Genomic DNA, 5,944 nt, shown 5'->3' with positions numbered 1-5,944 from the left:
TGAGAAACCACTTCGGTGAATGTCCAGAACTTGGTGTTTATTACAGCACTTGTCACATCATATTACAAGGACCTGTTTACTTGTTGGCCCAATAAACTGAACTGCTTAAGAGCAGGGACTCTGCCTTATCTCGCTTTGAGGTCCCGAGGACTGGAACTTCAGGCACTGAATACATTACATGCCTGCTGAATGAATAAATGAATAACATGTTATTGCTGCCTTCAAGTTTCAGACTGTTAAGGGCGTTCACAAGTTTAATGATTAGAAGACAGTTCAAGACTATTACCCAATACAAATGAGCATTGTACAGCTGTGTTTCTGTTGTCTTATAATGTAGATTCCAAGGAAGGAAGAGATCAAGATGGCATGAAGTAACTAGTCCGTTTTCTTTGTGAAACGTATTTTTAGAGCTGGACTCTGAATGGTGAGTGCTGTCTGAATAGGCCTAACAGAAATGACGTCAGAATGATTGGATTCTTTCCTTTCAGACTCTGTTGAGGTGTTTGCTCTGTGCAGTTGCTTAGCCTATCCAGTCCTGCTGCTCTATCCCGTCTCCTGACCTGAGCTTTTAATGACTATTCTACATATCTGGTAATTAATGAGATTTCTTGTCTTATCAGGTCTTATTCTTTTAATAAGAATATGCTATAATATGCTGAGTGCTGGGCACAGAACCATAACTAAGATAAACATTGTCCTTATCTTACTTGTTGAACAAGTCCGTAAATAATTGTTTAAATCACCATGCCTGTTATTAGTGCTATGAAGAAAAAGGTCACGGGGCGGCTCTGCGAGTGCTTAATGGAGATCTAACTCCAAGGGCGGAAAGGGCCTTGCCGAGGAAGTGACATTTGTGCTTAACCCTGCAGAGTTGGTAGGAAACAGACGAGGAGGAGAGCAGGTTTCTGAGTGGCCCAGGCAGTGGTAACAGCATGTGTAGAAAGAGTCCAGGAGGAAAAGGATCCGGTGGGTTCAGGAAACTGAAAGAAGCCTGGATTGTAGGGAGGGAGTGAGAAAAGGGGGCCCAGTGGTGTAGGGCCTTGCAGGCCATCTCGGTCCTGAGATCAGTGGGAAATCACTGAAAGGGTTAAACGTGAGGAAAATCATTCTTTTTTAAATTTATTGAAGTATAGTTGATTTACAATGTTGTGTGAATCTCTGCTGTACAGCCAAGTGACTCAGTTACACATATAGATACATTCTTTTTTTTATATATTCTTTTCCATTATGGTTTTTCCCAGGAGATTGGACATAGTTCCCTGTGCTGTGCAGTAGGACCTCGTTGTTCATCCAGTTTAAATGTAATAGTTTGCATCTACCAACCCCAAACTCCCAGTCCATCCTTCTCCCTCGGCTCCCCACCCCTGTGGCAACCACAAGTCTGATCTCTATGTCTGTGAGTCTGTTTCTGTTTTGTAGATAGGAAAATGATTCTTCTTAAATTTATTTTACAGTTCTGTTGCTTCCAGGTAGCTCGAGGGGTAAACGCGTTTGTTTATATATCCTTACATTCCCTCTTAGCACCTGCCACTAAATCAGAGACTCAGTAAATATTTAGCAACTTGTTTTCCAAATGGAGGGAGACAAGTATAAGGGTGAGAATGAGTAGGGTACTTCGGGAGACTAGTAAGGACCCTAGAGAGAACATGGGGAAGTAGGGTGGTCACCTCCTTCGGTTACAGGCTTGTATTAGCTGGGGCTGCTGTGGCAGAATACCGTAGATGGGGGGCTTCAACTCAGAAGCTTATTTTCTCACAGTTTGGGAGGCTGGAAGTTCGAGATCAAGGTGCCAGCAATGGTCGGATTCTAGTGAGAGCCCTCTTCCTGACTTGCAGACAGCTAGCCATCTTCTTGCTGTGTCGTCACATGGCAGAGAGCCGGAGGGGAAGACGGGGAATGCTTAGGTCCTATCGGATGAGGAACCCACTGTGTGATTTCATTGAACCTTAATTACCTCCTTGTAGGCTCTGTCTCCAAATGCAGTCACATTGGGGGTTAGACCTTCAACATATGAATTTCAAGGGGACACAGTTCAATCCATAACAGGTTTGATAGTGTGAAACCACTGGAGCAGTCATTCTCAACCAGCATGTAAATCAGTAGCACTAGGGGAGCTCTCTCAAAATGGATGTTTAGGAGACCTATCTTGGGTGTTTCTATTTCATTTAATTGTAGGCTAGGGACTCAATCTACATTTTAAAAATATCTGCTGGGGATGATCCTGATTGTATCAGGGAATATTGACTATATCTCTGCATTTTATTCTTAGCCTGTAAATGAAGGGACTTCTCCATGTTTAGGAAACATTTCATCCTCTCTTCCACTTTCTCTAGATTTTTTTTCCTGATTAGAGAAATTTGAGAGAACCCAACATTTGCTAGGTCTGCACAGGAAAAGCAGCCAGCCTTTCACTCTCTTGTGCTCAATATTATTTGTCCTGCCACAATGGACTGGACTGTTAAACAAGCCATAATCTCCATCTAGCTGGCTGAGTGGGTGCCAATCACACCTAGCTTTCCCACACATGGATCGCAAGGCCTAGATTTGAAGGAGGGGAAAGTGGGAAGCACAATTCTGACCCTGGGGGTTTACACAGGATTGCATTCAGCTGCAAGTCACAGAAAACACAGCTAAGCAATGGCTCAAAAAATTAGGGCTTTATTTTCCCTCATAGGACTGGATATCCAGAGGAAGGTGGTCAAGGGTAGGGTAGTGGCTCCTCCCCTCTTTCCGCTTTATCCATCCTGAGCTGCCTGATGGCCCAGGATAACTGTGCTGCCTCTGGCATCACATGCACATGCCAGACAAGAAGGGCAAAAGCAAAATGGTGTGTGCAGGCTGATGCCACTGCCTTGTAAAGAGCTTTTCAGGAAGCCTCGCCCGGGAACCTCCTTTTCCAGCTCATCAGCCAGGATGATGCCTCACAGCCATCATCAGCTAGAGAAGCTGGGAAATAGAATGGTTTATTTAGCATTTATTTATTTATTTTTGGTATGCTGCTGCTGCCCTCAAACTCAATTCTACTGATAAGAAAGAAGGGGGATTTTAAGTAAAGAATTAGGAAGGTCTGCCACAGGTCATTGGGCACTTGCCTGGCCTTGAGATAAATTTTACAATATTTGAGCTTCTACCGTGTGCCAGGAACCATTCTAGATGCTGGGAATGCAATAGTAAAAACAAACAAACAAAAAAAAATGAAAAAAGCAAAAAGACAAAGTCCCCCTCTCATGGTGTTTACGTTCTAGTGGAGGATACAATAAACAAATGAAATATGTAATATCTTAGATGAACGGAGTGTCCAAGTAGTGAGGGTTGAGGTTGTGGGTTGTAATTTTCAGCTGGATCCTTAGGAAGACCAGTGTTATGAAGCTGGTTATGAGTAATGACGTGAAGGAAGTGAGGTTCGTAAATTCCTTGGTATGTAAATACCTTGAAAGGAGCCTCTGAGGCAGAGCAACCAGGAACAAAGATACAAAGTCCCTGGGTTCTTCTCTGTACTTCCAGTATATGTTTGTTTTATGGATTCTCAATATTTTTTATCTTAGTTGCTCCATATGGACAGTAATAGGTACAGTTGTGCTGTATAGGGCAATTCTAGGGATACCTAGTGCTTCCTCCCCCTTTGGGAAAAAACAAGGTGCCTGAATGTACATCTTGAGAAATTATTAAGTACCTTTTCCCACTTCTCTCCCCTTCCTGAATCCTGTTCCCTTATTTCCTTACTTTCCTGGAGACTATGCTGTAGTAATTATGAAAATGGACTTTGGCCTCTTGATAGTTCTGGGTATGAGCCCTGACATTTCCTACCTGCGATACTGGGCAAATAGCTTATCCTCCCAGAGCCTATTAGCTCACCTAAGAAGTTGGGATGCTAATATGCCTCCTTCACTATTACTGTATTGAATGAGATGGTGTGTGTGAAGGGCCCGCTGCAGTGCTGGGTACCCAATGGGTATCTCTACTCTACTCTTCTCCCCTTCCTTGTGGTCTTCAGGCTCTGGGTCACACAGAATATCTGGAAGAGGTCAAGCGTTGCCCTATGAAAAAAGAACTTCTTACTCTTTACCAGTGTGCGAGAGCTTAGTGTCACCTATATATTTTTCAGTGAAGTCATATGTACCAGCCTGTCCCTACACCCTACCCCAATGTCTTCTGAAAGGTTGACCCGAGACCCATACTTAACGTGAATATCAGATGCCAGTGCTGCTCACACTGAAACCTCGTCATCATCTGGAACCGTCCACCTGCAGCCTCCATCCCCAGCCTCACCCTGTGCCTCTTTGCTGCTGACTCCTTTGCTCCATTGTGCCTCACCAACCTTGTCATGGGGCCCAGTCTCTGGATACCATCCACCTCCTCCACATCCATCAGCCACATCTTGGCTTTCTCTCTTGTGTTCTCCTCCCTGAATTCCACAATACATCACTGCAATTGTCTGGAACTTCCTCCAACACATCCCTGATTCTCACCAAAAATCCCACATTGATTAGTACAGCCAACACATTCCCTTATCACCTCAGCAAGGTTGTTTCAAATTGGCTCCTTTCTCATTTCTACCAGTGACCATTCAAACCCTTACCATGCCTTCCCATTACCTACCACACCACCAAACCCTCAGTCTCAGCAACAGACAGCTTATGTGGTATGAACATCTTCAATTTCTTGCTTCTTAACTTACAAAGTTATCTATATATGCAACTATACTTCCTTTCTTCACCATCAGAAGAAAGGTTGGTCATTTTTCTAATCAAGAGTCATCCAGCCATTCACGTTTTGAATTTTGTGCTCCTTTTCTGGGATTTGACTCATTAATTGTCTCCTCTTGACTGAATCTTTAATAGTCCTCTTTTCATGGCTTCCTTTTTTACATTGGGAAACAGACAAATATTTATTATCTTAAAAAATATCCTTAACTCTCTCTAGCTTTCATATTTTACCCAAGCATTTAGGAAGGTAGTCAATGATTATATATCTAAATTTTTTAAAAGTGAGGCTGTGTCAAGAATTTATTAAACTCATTAATGAAGGACTCAGCAGAATAGTGAAGCTGGTTCAAAGAAAATTTGAGAGACTTAGGTATATAAAGTCATTGAAAGGATGCTGGAATCAGATTGCTAAGTAATATATAAAATAAGCCATTACTTTTGGGTTATAATATTTCCATTTGCATCTCTCCAGAGATAAATTTCATTTTCATTCCTATTGGACAATAATAATTTACATCTCTGTTTTCTATGAGTTAACATCTACCCTTACAGAGTCGAAAAATATCCTGAATAGTAAATAGCAAGTCATATGGAGGCACACACTCCTAGAGAATCAAAATAACTCTGGGCGGGTTGTTAGACTACACCCAACACAACACTGAAACACAGGCAGAAACCCCTTTGTCTTTTTCCAGATTTTGGACACTTTTTCTAAAAGCCATCCCTATGATCATAATTCCTAAAGATTATTTTTGATCACAAAAGCTAGTTTTATTTTATCTTGTTCTGATTCATTAACACTGGTGCAGCAAAAAGTGTTAGTTAAATATAAATTTCTTTGAAGTATGGTCAGCAAATCCAGCACCACGTGGTCTTAAGCAATGACTAAGGCCAAAATATTAACCTCTGTCTGGAGAAATTACGTGGAATCTACTAGTGTCTTTTCAATAGGCCAGAAGAGTTTTTGTTGCTGTTATTTGCATTCATGATTTGAAGCTAGAAAACCAAACCTAAGAAATTCATTTCTATCAGTTTTTCCTGGAGTGCCTGTAAATATGAATGAATTTCTCTCTCACTGTGAAATTCTCCAAATCAGTACTAAGGTACCTGGTCTGCCAGGAAATGATCTAAAATTCCAGGATCCAGAAATCCACAAAACAGGTGTTAGGTCTCCTGGGAGGGCTTTGTGAGCCTTTGTTCCACATATGAAGCACAACTCCTGTTCCTCAATGGGAGGC

This window comes from Mesoplodon bidens, assembly GCF_964165515.1.
Source record: "Mesoplodon bidens genome assembly, chromosome: 1".
In the NCBI taxonomy this organism is placed as follows: Eukaryota; Metazoa; Chordata; class Mammalia; order Artiodactyla; family Ziphiidae; genus Mesoplodon; species Mesoplodon bidens.
Note: the sequence above shows the minus strand (reverse complement) of the source record.